Source organism: Ambystoma mexicanum, chromosome 10 (genome assembly GCF_040938575.1).
Source record: "Ambystoma mexicanum isolate Mex_15411 chromosome 10, UKY_AmexF1_1, whole genome shotgun sequence".
Classification (NCBI taxonomy): Eukaryota; Metazoa; Chordata; class Amphibia; order Caudata; family Ambystomatidae; genus Ambystoma; species Ambystoma mexicanum.
In genome coordinates this window covers 619,240,143-619,258,595 of record NC_090932.1, presented here as the reverse complement: position 1 = coordinate 619,258,595, position 18,453 = coordinate 619,240,143, and the positions used below count along the sequence as shown (strand labels likewise).

Below are 18,453 nucleotides of genomic sequence, written 5' to 3'. Positions count from 1 at the left end.
GTTTGTTAGAGACTCATAACTCGCTATCAGAAGTGGTGAAAAATATAAAAAGATTTGTTAGTCTAATTTTTGGCTTTACATTTCAAGATGTGGTGGAACTGTGTAACATATTTGGATCAGGAATGGCAATTTATGTGGTTTTATGTGAACTGTAATTATGCTAGAATTGTTAAACTTTGCACACACATTCCTATGGTAAACACGCATATTTGTGTACATCTGAAGAAAGTTTGGAAAATGTTTTCATGGTGAAATGGACAAAATGCTGCAAAAAGGTGAAACAAGGTCTCACATCTGTGGGATTTGGAGGAACAGATACTCCATAAAATATGTAATCCTTGTATGTGATTTTCATAGAGGTTACCAATGTATAAATATGTATTTAGGACAAAATTTGATTTTGATACTAGTGGCTAGGGGAGGTTTCTAAGGATTGTAAAAACCAAACCTTAAATTTGACATCTGCCTTTGAGCCAATCACTCGGGTGCAAGGCGGAGATGAGGCTCTGATCCAATCCCAGTTCACAGGGGCGAGTTTAGTTAAGCAGGCCCATGCACTCATTTTTGTGATATCATTTGAAAGGATAACTAGAGACAGCTGACAACACAGACACTCTCTCTTGTGATTCCAGCATAGCACTTTGTTCCAGCATTCAACCATCCAGCTTTCAACATCCTTCTAGATCCAAATGCTCAAGACCAAGCATCTTGAAACTATCTGGCTTGCTACCATAAGGCTTGCCTGCTGAACTCGCAATCCCGCTGATCTGAAATATCCAGAAACAAGAAGGGCAGATCTGTAACGCTTACCTGAACTCTTCGGGAAAGCCCTGAAGACCCGGGTAATTCCTTCTCTCTTGGGAACAGAAAATCACTGTGGAGACAACAAACAAAACTCCCCTTAACAAGGAACCCAACGAGTCTCTCAACTTAACCCCATATAAGAATATTGCAGAAAACAAGTCTCTTCACAGCTCACCTAATGATTATTTTGGTGAGCTCTCCATCCTTCTTCTTAACACAGGGGCGCTAGTCCTGAAGAATGTTGATGAAATGGAATCAGCAACACTAAAAAATGGGGCCTTAAATGACTAGGAATAATGATTTCTAAAACTGGTAAGATAAAAACGAACATCCAAAACTTCCCTTTCCTTTCTTGCCTAAATACTAAGAGCTGAGTCAGTGAACAAAGGAAACCCCCTAAAATGACCTACGGAATGTATGTGTCACAATTTACTACAGAATAAGCCTCTGAAAACTAATATACTAACACTCGAGTAAGTGCGGATAATGTTGTCTGTAAACTAGACTGAGGAGAAAAAAAAAAGAAAACTATCTCTAAAACATGAGCAACAACTAAGCCGAAAATACAGTGCCTCACAGAAAACAGTTTTTTCACCAAAATAATACGAGCGAAGCTCTAGCAATAATGACGCTGCCTAAAATAGCCCTGGAGAGAGCGTGCTTCTTTGAAGGTAGCACAGGCAGCACAGTGATGTTATACAACATCAAACAAGCATGTTACCGGCATTACAATTCTCCCAAACTCAAACTCGAAGTACACCACTGGGTGGCAGCATAATACAAAACTTGCACATAAAAAATAAGATAAAACTGTATTTCCCTAACAAACAACTTCAAGGGAATACTTGCGGGTGCGTGGAATCTCCTCGTAGTTCTCTGAGGAGATAAACGAACAGTCCGTGACAGAACGGAACAAAATGAGGGTGAATAAATGTACAGAGAGGGAACTACAAAACGGGGCTAAGGAAGGTACGAAATACACTATAACCCGGGCAACGGGCAGCGGACAATGACATGGGAACTGCTGAGAGGAATCCTGAAGTGACCGCGGTAAGCGTCTGTACTGAACTTTAGTCAGCAACGCGAAGCACGCGTCTCAGAAGGATTCGCTTAATATAGGGATACACTGATAAAGACTAGACCGGTAAGGCTAGTCTTTTTATGGCACAAAGATGCGGCCATTACAAGGAAACAGGAAATCCTATTAACTCAAGGGGAATTATTAGACTATCTCCATGCACTTTACTAACTATCAGGATTAACCCTTCTTGTGCTACTGTTTGCCTTACCCCTAGACTGACCTGTGGTCGTGAAAGTACTCCCCCCTCAAGGACCTCCCTCCCAGTTTGGTTGGGTAGTTTCGATGGAATTTCCTTAACAATCTAGGAGCATGAATGTTCTCCAAAGGTTTCCAAAATCTGTCTAATGGACCATACCCTTTCCAATCGACCAGGTAATATAATTTGCGCCTCACTATTTTGGAATCCAAAATTTCCTTTACTTCGATTTCTGGCTGATCATCCTCGATTTCTACTGGAGTTGGTGACTGAGGTAAACGAGTTTCTGGTTCAACTGGTTTCAATAGGGATACATGAAAAACTGGATGGATTTGCATTTTCCTTGGAAGTGTCAATCTCATAGCCACTGGGTTAATGATTGCCTCGATGGTAAAGGGACCCAAAAACCTGGGAAGAAACTTCTTGGAACCCTTCAGATTTAAGTTTTGGGAAGACAACCAGACAGAGTCACCCACTCGCAATTTTGGGGCATCACTTCGATGTCGTTCTGTGAACTTCTTTTGTGAATCTTTTGCAGAAGCTAAACTGGTTTGAGCCTTACTTGTTGCTGTTAAGATATTGTCATGAAGGGTCTTAACCGCCGGCATCTCCAATGGTGCTGGAGGATCAAATACAGATGTTCGAGTATGCCGACCATGGAGAATGTAGAAGGGCGTGAGTCTAGTAGATGATTGAATTGAGTTGTTGTAGGCATATTCTGCCACCCACAGAATGTCCAACCAGGAGTCGTCGGTTTGGTGAAGCATACAACGCAAATACTGCTCCAATGTCTGATTGGTGCGCTCCGTTTGACCGTCCGTCTGTGGGTGATGACTCGTGGATAGTCGCACATCAATCTTGGCTAAAGTACAGCATTTCCTCCAGAACTTTGAAACAAATTGAATACCTCTGTCGGAAATTACGATGGATGGAAAACCGTGCAATTTAACAATAGTTTCCAAAAAGGTTTTAGCTAATTCTGATGCAGTTGGAAGTCCTTGTAATGCTATGAAATGAGCCATTTTAGAAAATAAATCTACAATCACCAAAATGGTGTCGTAACCCTCACAAGGAGGAAGGACTATGATGAAATCCATGGATAAGGTATGCCATGGGCTTGGTGGAACATTCAAGGGTTGAAGAAGACCTGCTGGCCTTTTCTTGGAGTTCTTATTTTGTGCACAATTTCCACAGGTCTGGATAAAACGAGTCACATCCTTACGCCATGTGGCCACCAATAATATCTTTTAATCTTTTCCAATGTTTTGGTTATTCCAGGATGGCCCTCAATCAAGGAGCCATGGTAATTTGAAATTACTTGATTTCTAATCGCCTCAGTAGGTAAGTATAGACGATCTTGGTAGTACGGCATTTCCTCCTGGATGCTGAATTGAGTTCCTCGATTAACCCATGTTTGCAATTCTTCTTCAGTCAAGGTTTTCCTCACTTCATTCTGCAGGTCTTCGAAAAACGGGTCCATAACGTGCACCAGTCCCAAAATTCTCTCTCCAGAGATGACATTAGTGGAACTTGGAGGAATAAAGGCTTCCTCTCCTTTGCCAATTCGAGATAATGCGTGAGCCTTTCCATTACGCACTCCTGGACGAAAGGTAATGATGAAATCGTATTTCGCGAAAAACAGAGCCCATCTGAATTGTCGAGCAGATTGTGCCTTGACGGAACGTAGATACTGAAAATTTCTGTGGTCTGTGAGAATGGTAATTGTGTGTTGAGCCCCTAACAGATAGTGTCTCCATTCCTTTAACGCACACTTGATTGCCAACAACTCCTTATCGGTGACAGTATAATTGCGTTCTGTAGTGGAAAATTTCTTTGACCAGAATGCCACTGGGTGTAATACCTGAGTCTCTAGATTGCGTTGCGACAAGACAGCACCCATCGCCACATTAGAGGCATCGGTTTCCACTATGAAAGGTAAATCGGGTTGAGGATGTCGTAATACTGGAGCCTCAGTAAACTTGACCTTTAAACACTCAAAGGCTGCATCAGCCTCCTTAGTCCATTCAAACCTTTTATTCTTTCTGAGCAGTGAGGTGATGGGGTGTACCAGTTGTGAGAAGTTTTCCACAAAGCGTCGATAGAAATTGGCAAAGCCCAGAAAACTTTTAACCCCTTTTACTGACGTAGGAGCTGGCCAAGTGAGTATAGCATCCACCTTCCGAATGTCCATCTTGACTCCTTGAGAAGATAATACAAAACCCAAAAATTCCAGTTCAGGAACATAAAATGAACTTTTCTCCAATTTAACAAAAAGTGAATTTTCAAACAGTTTCTGGAGAGCTGCGGTAACATGCTTTACATGTTCCTGGGGGTCTGCGGAATAAATTAAAATGTCATCAATGTAAACTACGGTGCAAATATCCAGTAGATCTCTTAAGACATCATTATTAAAGCATTGAAATGCTGCCGGTGTGTTGCATAAACCGAAAGGCATCACTTGGTACTCAAACAGGCCATATTTAGTGCGAAAAGCAGTCTTCCATTCGTCGCCCTCTTTTATTCGAATTAGGTCTTAGGCGCCTCGGAGATCTAACTTGGTAAAAATCTGCGCTCCTTTAATTTGATCTAACAAATTGGAGATGAGAGGGATGGGATAACGATTCTTGACAGTAATTTGATTTAGGGCACGGTAATCAATACAACTAGGGGTTGTTAGAGGGCCTTCCTTCTTCAGGACGAAAAATAAAGTAGAAGCAGCGGGGGACTTAGAGGGTCGGATGAAGCCATTAGATAAATACTGGTCTAGATATTTTTTCAGATGAGCATCCTCCTTCTCAGTTAATGAATACATTTGATTACAAGGAATTTGTCCCCCTGGAAGAAGATCAATCTGACAATCATAAAGCCGATGTGGGGAAAGACCTCCGCCAACTTTTCTTCAAAAACCTCCTGAAATTCCTTATACTCGGGTGGTAAAACAGCGATCAAGCCAAGGGAAGAGTCTGCAATTTTCTTATCTGGACCAGAACTCTCCAGATTATTCTTTAAACAGCAACATTCCTCACATTCTGCGGCAAAGGTCAAGGATCTAGATCGCCAATCAATGGTTGGATTGTGTTTCTCGAGCCAGGGCATACCAAGGATGATCTGAAATTGTGGAGCACTTATAAGGTCGAACGTAATCCTCTCTCTATGTCTCTCCTGGCAAATCATGGTGAGATTCTCTGTGCGTTGTGTGACTGGACCAGAAGCTAAAGGAGTACCGTCGACTGCAGATACATTTTCAGCTTCATACTTGTCTACAAGGGGAAAACCCATCTTGGATGCCAGCTTCAAATCCATGTAGTTACCGACAGCCCCACAATCAACGTAAGCTTGTACAGCATGCCTTTTTGGGGGCAGTTCTTGACTACATTGGATGATAGGAATTACAAAGTGTGAGGTCACAAAACCTTTTTCCATGCTCGACAAGCTGACCTCTAAACTTGTTGGGCGCTGGAGTTTTCCGAAACTTGATCCTTCTTTTCTTGGTTGACACCTCCAATGGGCTTCAGTGATGGTTTCACAGGACAGTCCTTGACGAAATGACCAGGCCTACCGCAGTAGAGAGACAAGTGCTGTTGACGTCTCTTGTCCCTTTCTGCCTGTGAAATGAGCCCTCTAACAATCCCTAGTTGCATTGGCTCGGTGGTACTTTCGGTTCCAGTTCTAAATAGATTTTCCTTCTGGCGAACAAAATAAGTTCTGTTCTCAGAATGGGAACAATCCATTCTACGATCTTGTAAACGCTGATCTAATTGGATAGTCAGGTCAACAACAGACTCTCAGCAATCTATAATACTATAGAAAGTTGGATGAAAGACCACTGGATGTGTCTGAATAGTTCAAAAACAGAACTTATGACATTCGGATCGTCAAAAGCCTTATCCAATCTAGGCCCAGCCTACTCATCATTTCTTATCAAGGACTCTAGCATCACGGTCTCAAGTAAGGTGAAAACACTTGGCATATACCTGCAATCCTCATTAGGAGCAGATGCTCAGGTCACTTTTCCTAAAAAAAACTGCCAATACTACCAGAGATTACTACGCCGCATTAGGCCATATCTCAACGTCACAAATTGCGCCACCATTGCTAGAGCCACGATTTTGTCCCGACTGGATTATGGGAATGCGCTGATGCTCGGTTCAAGTAACTCTTGCATTAAACAATGCCAGATAATCCAGAACAACGCTATTAGAACTATTACCGGGAAGTCCAAGCGTGAGCACATCACCCATGACCGAATAGGCCTTCACTGGCTCGCCATTGAGGAGCGTATTAAATTCAAATCCCTGACACTTGTCCACCGCTGTCTTTTTGGCACGGCTCCTACATACCTAGAGAAGGAATTTCTTTGGTATGTACCAAGCCGCTATCTTAGATCAGCAAAAAAAGGGCTAATCAAAGTTAGCCACACTAGAGTCAAAGCTACTGGACTCGGGAGAGCTTTCCCCACCAAAGCTATTGCCCTCTGGAACGAGCTTCCTGATAATCTCAGATTGGAAAGTAGCTACTCGCTATTTAGGAAGCAGCTGAAAACGTTACTTTTTCGATAATTCGTTACATATTCAGCATGGACTCCCTTGAGTCCCCCGTTCTCTCTTTTTATGTTGTCCTGTGATCTGTTCTCTCGTGCGCTTGTCGCGCCCTGATGCTTTCGAGCTTCGGCGCGTTATAAATATATAAATAAAATAAAATAAAATAAAAAATAATGAATTCTGCAATTCCCTCCGGAGGATTGACTACCTGTGCCAGCACATCCTTTAATTCACTACGCAACCCTCTGTGGAACAAGGTTGTCCTTTTCTCGGTTGGCCAACTGGTCTCTGCCACTAATCTATTAAAAGTTGCGACATAAGCTAACAAGTCTTGGTTTCCCTGTCATAATGAGAGCAGCTCATTATCCAGAGCCTGCCCCTGGGCATGTCGCGCAAATAGCTTTTCCATCTCTTTCTGGAATTCTGGAAGATTCCTTAAGATTGGATCCTCCCTAGTGACTAACGGAATACTTCAATCTGCAGCATAAACGCACAAATAGGATAGTATAAAGGCCACCTTAGACTGGTCTGTGGGGAAAACCCCTGGGCGGCAGAGGAAATGGAGTCGGCATTGATTAATAAACATAGCAAACTTCTTAGGATCCCCCAAAAAACGTTCAGGAGGTGCTAAAGGAATATTTCCTGGAACTATTACTTGAACTGGAGTTGGGGAAGCTACTGGAAGGGAGGCTGAGGGACTAGCTGTGTGCAAGGGAACTTGACCAGCCTGGTTCTGCAAGAGTTGGCATGCTAATTCTTCAGTACGATCCCTGTTAACTACTAGCTCCCTGCGCAGTGCACTAGTCTCTGAGCGAGCGGCATGGACCTCCGCTCTTAATTCCCCTAATAACTGAGCTAGTTGATCGACCTCAGGAGTCTCCATGGCGCTCACACAGTGTGATTTAAAAATATGGGCGGCTTCGCGTTCTGTAACGCTTACCTGAACTCTGCGGGAACGCCCTGTAGACCCGGGTAATTCCTTCTCTCTTGGGAACAGAGAATCACTGTGGAGACAACAAACAAAACTCCCCTTAACAAGGAACCCAACAAGTCTCTCAACTTAACCCCATATAAGAATATTGCAGAAAACAAGTCTCTTCCCAGCTGACCTAATGATTATTTGGGTGAGCTCTCCATCCTGCTTCTTAATGCAGGGGCTCTAGTCCTGAAGAATGTTGATCAAATAGAATCAGTAACACTAAAAAATGGGGCCTTAAATGACTAGGAAGAATGATTTCTAAAACTGGTAAGATAAAAACGAACATCCAAAACTTCCCTTTCCTTTCTTGCCTAAATACTAAGACCTGAGTCAGTGAACAAAGGAAACCCCCTAAAATGACCTACGGAATGTATGTGTCACAATTTACTACAGAATAAGCCTCTGAAAACGAATATACTAACACTCGAGTAAGTGCGGATAATGTTATCTATAAACTAGGCTGAGGAGAAGAGAAAAAAAAAACATCTCTAAAACATGAGCAACAACTAAGCCGAAAATACAGTGCCTCACAGAAAACAGCTTTTTCACCAAAAATAATACGAGCGAAGCTCTGGCAATAATGACGCTGCCTAAAATAGCCCTGGAGAGAGCGTGCTTCTTTGAAGGTAGCCCAGGCAGCACGGTAACGTTATACAACATCAAACAAGCATGTTACCGGCATTACAATTCTCCCAAACTCAAACTCGAAGGACGCCACTGGGTGGCAGCATAATACAAAACTTGCACATAAAAAATAAGATAAAACTTTATTTCCCTAACAAACAACTTCAAGGGAATACTTGCGGGTGCGTGGAATCTCCTCGTAGTTCTCTGAGGAGATAAACGAACAGTCCGTGACAGAACGGAACAAAATGAGGGTGAATAAATGTACAGAGAGGGAACTACAAAACGGGGCTAAGGAAGGTAAGAAATACACTATAACTCGGGCAACGGGCAGCGGACAATGAAATGGGAACTGCTGAGAGGAATCCTGAAGAGACGGCTGTACTGAACTTCAGTCAGCAACGTGAAGCGCGCATCTCAGAAGGATTCGCTTAATATAGGGATACACTTAAAAAGACTAGACCGGTAAGGCTAGTCTTTCTATGGCACAAAGATGTGGCCATTACAAGGAAACAGGAAATCCTATTAACTCAAGGGGAATTATTAGACTCTGTGCACTTTACTAACTATCAGGATTAACCCTTCTTGTGCTACTGTTTGCCTTACCCCTAGACTGATCTGTGGTTGTGACAAGATCCCGTGCAGTTACGGTGACCGGCCTAGCTGATCCTGTCCCATGCCTAATGTGCTGTCTTTCCTTGATAGACCAGAATCTTGACGGTCCTAGAATCTTAAATCCCAGTGGATTGTGAGTATTAATAGGACACTAGAGAACTATTGTATACCTTGCCTTATCTTGTCCCACCCTAAATCTCTGAACTATCCTTAATTTCCTAACAAGTAACAGTGTCAAAATCTTAGTGCTATTTTATTCTGTCTATTTGCTAAAGCGTCATTTTCATAGTCATCTTTATTTGTGTAACTCTTATCCATCAAGCCCACTTTGAGAGTGTGGACTGGTTCTGCCGGGGAAGGCGCTGGGGATCTGTTACTGAAGTCGTGAATCAGTCTCAGAGCTTACTGTGTCCCAACTTGGTTGTCTAGCCTGCATGCTCTAGTCTTGAGTAAAAGCATAACCCATATTTTCTGATTTTAAGCTGAAGTTCTTGTCCAAACTCGTGTCTTTATTTCTGAAAAACACCTCTCACTAAAACCTCCATAACTCCCTCAGTTTTGATGATAGAAACGAAATTTCCATTCCCACTTATACCTAACATCCTTAGCTACATCCACAACCCAAAACTGCAGTGCGATTGACCCGTTTTTATCAAATATTGCATAGTAAAAGTTTGATGCGAATTTCCATTTAGCAAAGGTTTTACACGTGTGAATTGCCTTTAAATTATTTCCCACTTTGCCTCTGAGATTTCAAAGGTTTTCTTTTGATTAAATCATTGCTTGTGATTGCTTGCATCTGTTCAAAGCAGCTCCCGTAGAAATGTATAATAATTTAAGCATTTTTTATCACATTTAGTGTTTTTGCTCAGCCATTTTCAAAGCCATGCTGACAGTTGAAAAGTCAAATCCGTTTTTCTCTTTTGTTTAAGGAGGGAAGGTGGGAGTGATATTCTGTTTGATCTGTATTATTCCTGAGTACCTGCTCTCTCCTCACATCTATTTAAATTGCCTATTGGTGGGTTGAGGGGTGTTGCAGGGGGAACCTCTAACTATAGTGCCATCTGTTCCAAACCAGCCCAAAAGCCTCCTTTTCTGTGCTGCATTCTTTTTTGTGCTCAGTACCTGATTCCCAGTGCATTAAAGATAATATTCATTGTTCCTGTCACCCCATTGGTGATTGTTGTTACCTATCAAAAATATATTGTGATTTTAAATTCTAAATAAATAAATATTTACCTTTGCAAACTAGCCCGATTCCTGGTTCAGTGTCACCGGTGGGAGGAAGGGGGTCTCAGGAGAAGGGTGTGATATGAGTGCTATATCATTCAGAATATTGAACTTATAGATAAAAAAAAGTAAGGGTTTCACTTGCGCACTACATTCTAGGTGATACTTGGGTGTGTGCCTGATTGAAATCCCTTTACAGGTCCACCGGTTATTTCTGTTGCTGATGCACAGCAACCTTTATTCGCTGTCAACCCGGTAACCCTACTTACCTCCCAGGCTGTCTCCAGAGCCTCTTTATTCCTCTACACCTTGTGATACTGCCTTTGTGTGCACTTCATCCAGCACTGCAGTCTCATGGTGTTGGTTCTCCTGATGAGTGGTTCCCACAGCTTTCTCTCTCTAAACGGTGGACCACCCATACACTGGCTTCTCAGTTCCTTCGTCAGGTCTACCTTTCTGACTTCTGCCATGATATGATATGGCATTTATAACACACCTATACACAAGTGTTTTAAGGCGCAACGAGGCAAGGGAGGGGGAACAAGGGGAGGACAGAAAACGATCATACTAGGCCAGGTGTCATTCAGATCATGCAAGTGTGTGGGATGGGGGAAAGTGCGGGGGGAGGGGGAAAGGGACAGTGCAGTACATGGGAATAGATTAATAACAATAAGTAAAAGTAACGGACAGCAGAAGGCAAGTGCAGAGGTAAGTGCAGACATCAGCTGTCAAGTGCTGGTAGTGGGACTGAAGGGATACAGAAACAGTCCCCAAGTGCGGGGGATGCAGGCAGGCAGTGCAGGTGTGTGTGACTGGTGGGGGAGGGACCTGGGCCCGGGATCAGAGCGTGGCCCGGTAACCAGTGCAGATTCTGTTTCAGCCAGGAGGTCAGCAGGGGAGTGGAGGAGAAAGGCAGAAGCAAAGAGAAAGGTGTTGAGGTGCTTTTGGAACCGGAGATGGTTCTCCTCAAGTTTCAGGGAGGCAGGGAGGCTATTCCAGAGGGAAGCCCCAGCCGAAGAAAGAGATCTACCACCAACTCGTTGCTTGGAGAAGTGACAGACCCTGAGGGAGTTGGAGGCGGATGAGCAAAGAGCTTGAGAAGGAAGATATTTAGTAAGCGAGAGTTGAAGGTATTGAGGACCCAGGCCCCAGAAGGCCTTGTGGACAATGCAGAGGGTTTTGAACTTGATCCTCACAGCCAGTGGGAGCCGGTGCAGAGATTTCAGTCCTGGAGAGATACGATCCCTGGGCTTGAGGCCAAGGACAAGTCTCGCAGTCCTTTTCTGGATGAGTTGCAGAGGGCGGAGAGTAGAGGAAGGCAGAATTAGAAAGAGGCTGTTGCAGTAGCCCAGCCTAGAGAGAACCACAGCTCTGGAGACAGTGAGCTTCTGGGGGAAGGAGAGGAAAGGTAAAATACCTCTGAGGAGGTGCAGCTGGTAGTGTGACTTCTAAGAGACATCAGAGATGTGAGGAGAGAAGGTGAGTGTGGAGTCAAAGATGACCCGAGGTTTTTAGCCTCACAGGTTGAACAGGAGGAGGGCCAAGAGAGGCTGGCCAGAGAGCAACAGGAAAGGAGGGAGCGGGTGTGCCGATGAGGAGAATCTCAGTCTTACTGGCATTAAGACAGAGGTCACTGGTGGCACACCACTCCTGGATAGCGGACAGACAGTCGGAGATGAGAGACGGAGAAGAGGTGGACGAAGGTAGCCTGAAAATAAGCTGTTTGTCGTCCGCATAGCACTGAAAGTTGGGGCAGAGAGCTGCAATGCGGTGGGCAAGAAGTGCCATGTATAGGTTGAACAGCCAGGGACAGAGGTTAGACCCCTGGGGGACACCACAGGTAGAGGAAAATATAGCGGAGAGGAAGGGCCCAAGTTGGACCTGGGAGGGTCGATCAGAGAGGAAAGATGTCAGCCAAGCCAGGACTTGACCAGTGATACCAAGGTTATCACAGGGACATTTGAGCGGGATGGCATGGTTGACAGTGTCAAAGGCAGAAGAGAGATCAAGCAAGATGCGGACACAGGGGGTGTTAGAATTCAGGTTGGAGAGCAGTTTCTGTGCGAGCAGCTCTGAAGCCAGACTGATGGTCATGTAGACAACCAACAGATTCAGTGTGGAGATTAAGATGGGAGATGGCCAGTTTTTGTAGGAGTTTGTCCAGGAAGGGAGTGATGGAGATTGGGTGATAGTTAGTCGGGCAGGAGGGGTCGGCAGCGGGTTTCTTAAGAAGAGGGTGCACAAGGGAGTGCTTCTGGGCGGATGGGAAGACTCCAGTGGTGAAGGAGTGGTTGCAGAAGTCAGCCAGGGCAAGAGCTAGGGAGTCAATGTGGTCCTTGATGGTTTTGGAGGAACAGGGGTGAACCTGTTTTGATGAGACTTTCATAGATTGGATTTATCTTGAAACTTTGTCTGCGGATAACAGGGGAAAGGCAGAGAAGGATGCAGGAGAGGTGGCTGCAGAAGGGCCAGGGGAAGAGCAGGGAGTAGAGGGAGGGAGGGGAGAGCATGGTGTCCCTGAGTTCAACACAGTGCTCAGCAAGTTTATGGTTTGCAAGGTGATTTGGCATTTGGCAGCTTTCCTCTCGCCTGCAAGCTGTCAGCTGTGACCGGCACATATTTAAACTTCCCGGTCTGCGTACTCATTTGCCCACAACTAGACCCCTGCGTTCTGTGCCTGAACCTTGTAATCATCATCATTACTCAGTCACTTTTCCTTGTGTCAGTTGTTCTGTAATTGGTTTCTGAATGACTTGGGAAGTGGATACTGAGATTCCCATAGTGATCTTCAGTAGTCCCCGCCTCTTCCCCATGCAGACAGCAATATATTGGGCCTCATTACACGGTAGGTGGTAAGGGTTAATGGTCCCCGGTAATGGTACCGGTGACCGTTAACCCTTACCGCCTTACTACGAGGTCCCTTAGCGGGTTGGTACTTTAACGACTGCTTTTACCAGGCGTTAAAAACCAACCCGCTAAGGGACCTTGGTGCTAATTACGGCACCGCAAATTTGCGGTACCGTAATTAGCACCTTCCCCATTCCCATTATGCCCTATGGGGCAAAAATGGGAGTGGGGAAGGGCAATGGTGGAAGGGGGAATTACCGCCCCACCAACCTTGGAATAGGGCGGTAATTCCCCTTTCCACCAAGGCGGTGCCGCTATTAGCACCTTGGTCCACCGCTTACCGTGTAATGAGGACCATTGTCTGTAATGGGAGTTTGGGGTATAGACACACACTAGTCTTATATGGAGGTGGGCGATGCCATTAAGGCAGAAGGGACTGTACAGTCATCTCTGAAGGGTAAAGGAGGGCATGTGATTTCCTCCAACAATGTCATCAAATCTCCCTTAGAGTCACCACCAGGTGGTCCTCCCTCATATAGCCGTCTCAAAGGTCAGATCAGGTAGGGGGTGCCATCTCCTGACCACATAGGGAGAGGTTATCCCAGGGAAAGGAGTGATGATATCCTCAGATTCATCACAGCCCCGACCCATGCTGCATTACCAACAAGGACCCTGATGAGGTCCATGACTTTATGGGCCTTTTAATAATATAGAATGTTTCTGCTGGAATAGGGAGTTATTATGGCCTTCATAGAGGTCTTCATTTTAATAATAAAATTCCCTGGTGGGCTAGTAGGGGCTTCTCCAGGTGTGTGGGCTCAGCAGCTGCTGGCTGCTGGAGCTACACTCCTTACCTCCAGTGGTGGCCGATGTTGTTCAAGCCGCTGCTTCCCGGAGTGTAGGTTTCCACGCCGAGGCCCACCTGTGACCAATGTGACTACGTTTGTGGCATCCCGCGATGCCGCTCTTGGGCTTTCTTGCCGGGCCGGCTTATGCGGTCGAGCATACCCACTTTCTGCCATGGCTGCCTTCCTCCAACAGCATCTCCTGTTGGTGGCAGGAACACTGCCTTCGTTGCAGCTGGGCCAAGGAAGACCCTGTCGTAGTCATGCAGGCCATTGGCATGGGTGGGGTTCTGCCTGCATTCAGGCACCAGTCGGGATGCTGGGGCGGGGCGGATTACTTCCCACCTCTGACAGAGCCTGAAAGCAGGCCCTGTCACATATGGGAATCCATATGGGTTAGGGCAAATCACTCTTCGATTTGTATACACCATAATGAAATCCTGAACAAACCAATACACAAATAATATATTGACCCCAAAAAATGTTATAAAATGAAAGGGCATATAGCTAACCAATGTTGGAGACAATGTGGAATGGCGGGTACTTTTCACCATCTCTGGTGGACATGCTCAGTGATAGTACCCTTTTGGAAAGAAGTCTTAACACTTACATGAGAGGTGCCTGGCACAGACATGCCATGGGACCCACAAATAGTGTTATTGGGTATCCCTACCAAGAAGATCTATGCCGTATACTCACCAATGGGTAAACAGATCTTCGCTATGTTATTGGCTGCTAAACTGATTCTTGACATTTGTTGACGTAAAAAGGAACCTCCTTTGAGCAGTATTGGAAAGGCTGTTAGCAGAAGCTATAGGATTCATGAACACATGGCAGCAAACGATTTGCGTTTTATCCAAAAACAAATAGGGATCTTACATGCCCTGAAAGACTGTGAGCTCTGCAGCTATTTAGGTGATAGATATGTGACCAGAAAAAAGATATCGTTTTTGTTTTATGTCAAAGTATGAACTTTGATTACATTTATTCTTGCTTCAAACTTGAATGAAATGCTAATGGTATAGGAAATTCAGATGTTATGAAAGCAGTAGGGGGGATAGTAAATACAATTTATGGTCCCGTATAACCTGTACAACTAGGCTAGAAACATTTGTAAGACATTATGTTTTCAATAAAAACTTATGAGAATATTTTCTTTTTTTACAGTGGGACATTGCCTGCACAGAAGTGCACGATTTCCTAATAATAAGCTTCTAAGCATCAGGGAAGATGTGCCGCACAACAGCTTGCCAACTCCTTGGCAATGACTCTGTGATCCCACAAGACCTGTGGCCCTGGAAAGTCTTATGATCGTACAATGGATGGAAATGTGAAAATCGAGCATGTAATTTCAAAGCATAAGGTTCAGTCAGCCGAGTATGGGAGACTACAAGCAAAATTGTTCTAGGGCCCTGTGTCATGAATTAGTCTATTCTTGTGATGAACACAAACCATTGATGCCCCTATGTATGGCCTTTGATAATGCAAAGTGGTATGTGAAGTATCTTGCTGGTGACTGAATAAAGCGTATACGTTTGATCTTGTTGGTAATTTCACATGAATGAATTAATGAGACCCATTGTATACATTCAGCCCATGGGGAAATGTAGGGTTAATATAATTAGCACTTTTATAATTTTTTGTATTTTATTTGTCTTTTATAGAGCGCCTTAAACCAAAGCACAATAAAATTGCACAATAAAATTGAGTATGCAGTTAAATCCAGAAACGATCACTCAGGGTGTTGGAGTAGGTATGTTTTTCGAGAGACACGGAAAAGAGAATAGACAGTGATGAAACGCAGAGAAAGTGGGAGAGCATTCCAGTATAGCGGGGCAAGAAGTTAAAATGATCGAAAACGAGACTGGGCACAAGGGGGATGAGGAAATATGAGTCTGAAGTGGAAAGAAGAGCGGAGAGAGCGAGAAGGACTATAGAAAGATATAAGTACAGTAAGATAATTAGGTGCAAGACTGTAGAGAGATTTGTAAACAAGACCAAGCAAGTTAAATTTAATTTGGGAGTAAAAGGACAGCCAACCAAGCATTGCAAGAGAAGAGCAGATAGTCTTGATAGGGAAGAAGACACAATAGATGGATGGAGGAGTTGAAAACAGGCGTTAAGGTGGCAAGGTGAGATCTTGGAAGACCAAACAGAATGGTAGAACAATGGAAAAGTCGAGAAAAGATCAATGAGGAGATTAGATGTTTGGATGCTTGAAAGGTGAGAAACGGCCGAGCATTACGGATATCGTGAAGATGAAAGAGACAGGAACGAGAAGTGATAGAGATATGATGAGAAAAGGAAAGATTTGAATCAAAGTGAAGACCAAGATTGCGAGCTGTGGCTGAAATTGGGAGCTTGGAATGTGGGAAAGATATGAAAGGAGGTGGACAATGAGGAGGAAGAGTGTTTGCAGGAAGAACAGTACCTCAGTATTCCCTGCATTAAGGGTGAGAAAATGAGAGGACATCCAGGATTTAATAGCGACAAGACAGGCTGTGAGAGTGTGGTGAATATCCGGGGAAAAAGAGGAGACGGATAAGAATAGTTGAGTGTCATCTGTGTAAAAATGATGTGATAAGCCAAAGGAGGAGATAACAGCAGCAAGATGTGATGTGTATAGGGAGAAGAGAAAGGGGCCTAGAACTGACCCGTGGGGGACCCCATGATCGAGTGAGAAAGATGGAGAGGTCTAGCCCGCCTGAGAGACAGAGAAGTTTCGGTTGGTCAGATAGGAGTTGAACCAGGACAGAACAGGACCTTTAAGACAAGATGAAGAAAGTGACGGCAAGAGTAGGGAGTGAGCCAATGCTTAGCAGGAGTAAAACTATACATGCAAATATAAAACTGGCACTTGGGGAGACGGGGCCTGCAACATTCAGTTGGTTTGTCATCCTGCCTCAGAGAATCACAGGACACAGTTTAACTGTAAACAGACTTGCAGTGGTATGTAAACACTGTGCACACTACAACGGGCAGATAGAACATTTTTAATGAAGTGAAAAAGGCAAAAGGTGCCACGTTGATTTGCATATACTTAAGAACTTTAGAAAAACTACACTATTGAAAAGTTGCCTTGCCAAGTTCTGTAACGTGATTAAAAAGTTTTTAATATGATAGTCCATTAAACTCAATTGGTGATAAATTACCAGTTAGCAAGGAGAGATGTTTTGAACCAAGCATCCAACCTGTTCACGATAAGATGTCACAAGACAAAATAATGAACATTAGCAATTTCTTTTAAATACATTTTTAAATGAACATGCTTCTATATTCCAAAAGAAAATCATGATACGAGATTATAGAGATGTTTTAATCTGATAATCCAAACACATCCACCCCGATAAGATAGTATAGCAATTTAACATATATATGTTACAAAGCAGACCCTGGTAAGAAAGCAGAAGCAAAAAAATGCTGGCTTCCATGATGCACTGGCAGTCAGAGGTGCTTTAGAAGAGCAGCTGATATGAATTGAAGATTACAGCATCGAGCATTTCCAAGGACAACTCCGGTCTCACCTACACATTTGGTATGTCACACAAAGCCCAACTACAAACATTTTTTTCATTCTACAATTATCCTTAGTATTCTTTTTCTTTTAGCAGACTTTATTAGGCCACTCCACCCATGTTTGCGATTGACAATGCGTGTTCTGATTATGGACTAGTTCAGGCATGCAAATAAGGATTGAGTACTGTTTCTGTGACAAACTGACTTCTGCTCTCTATGGATACAGGGATGAGTAGTAGCAAGACACCCTTACGCTTCTACAAACCAACAGTGATCGCAAACATAAAGGTAAAATGGTCACAGCCAAGAGATATACTGCATTCTCGTTTTGCAGAAAAGTGGGCAAAGGAAAGTCTATACTCTTAGAGCAGGTATGAATGTTAGACCATAGCAACCCAAACAGCAATAGTACAACAGTTCTAAAATATGAATGTCCTATCAAGTTTCTATAAAGATATGCAGTTTAATTTAACAAATCAATTCTATAACTTAGTATTAAAAATGCAACTAAAACCCACTCCCTGTAAAGAAAAGACAGAAAATGAAGTACAAATGTATGTAGGCACACTGAATACTTTAGCAGACAGAAACAAGGCAAGTATTGCAATAGTGTCACTCAAAGTGATATCTTCTTTAAGAAAAAGATGCAGCAGACGCCTTAACCAGGTCCTCAAAAAGGAACCAGTGGGCGCTCACCAGTACCGGATTCTAGTTGTTAGTTGGCTCGGAGTCAAACCAGGCTTCAGGATGCATTGTTTGCGGGTTGGGCTGGGCTTGAAGGCAGCGAATTGTGTTGATGTTAGGATGTAACCCAGCAACGAGTCAGATCACCAGGAGAGTTTTGATGATCAAGCATGGTTCAAAACAATGAAGACTGCTGGTTCGTGTCAATGAATGATGAAATGCTACAGCAGTTTGAATCATGTGAATCGGGTGGTTCGATGCCTGGTCTGATGACGCAGCGGTTTGAAGTCAAATGCACGATGCACTTGTGTGCTTGTTCCGGACAGGTGCCAAGTTTCTGGTTGGGCGAAGCAGATTCGAGCCGGTTTCATGATACAGCAATAGCCGTTTGAAGTTCAAAAGTGACTGCCTAAGGCAGCACCTTGGATCCTGGTGGTTCAAAACCAGCAAACACTGTTCGAATACGGTTTGAAGTGGCTGAAGCGAAGTGT

At 43.9% G+C, this 18,453-nt stretch overlaps 1 long non-coding RNA gene across 1 annotated transcript in view; it reads left to right on the top strand.

Annotated features, from left to right (window-relative positions):
• LOC138491595 (uncharacterized) overlaps window positions 1-15,301 on the top strand; it is a 91,923-nt gene extending 76,622 nt beyond the window's left edge. The window contains exon 2 of the long non-coding RNA XR_011276047.1: window positions 14,930-15,301. This is a non-coding gene — a long non-coding RNA (uncharacterized lncRNA). The remainder of the gene's footprint in view (window positions 1-14,929) is intronic.
• Window positions 15,302-18,453: the final 3,152 nt, after the last annotated feature.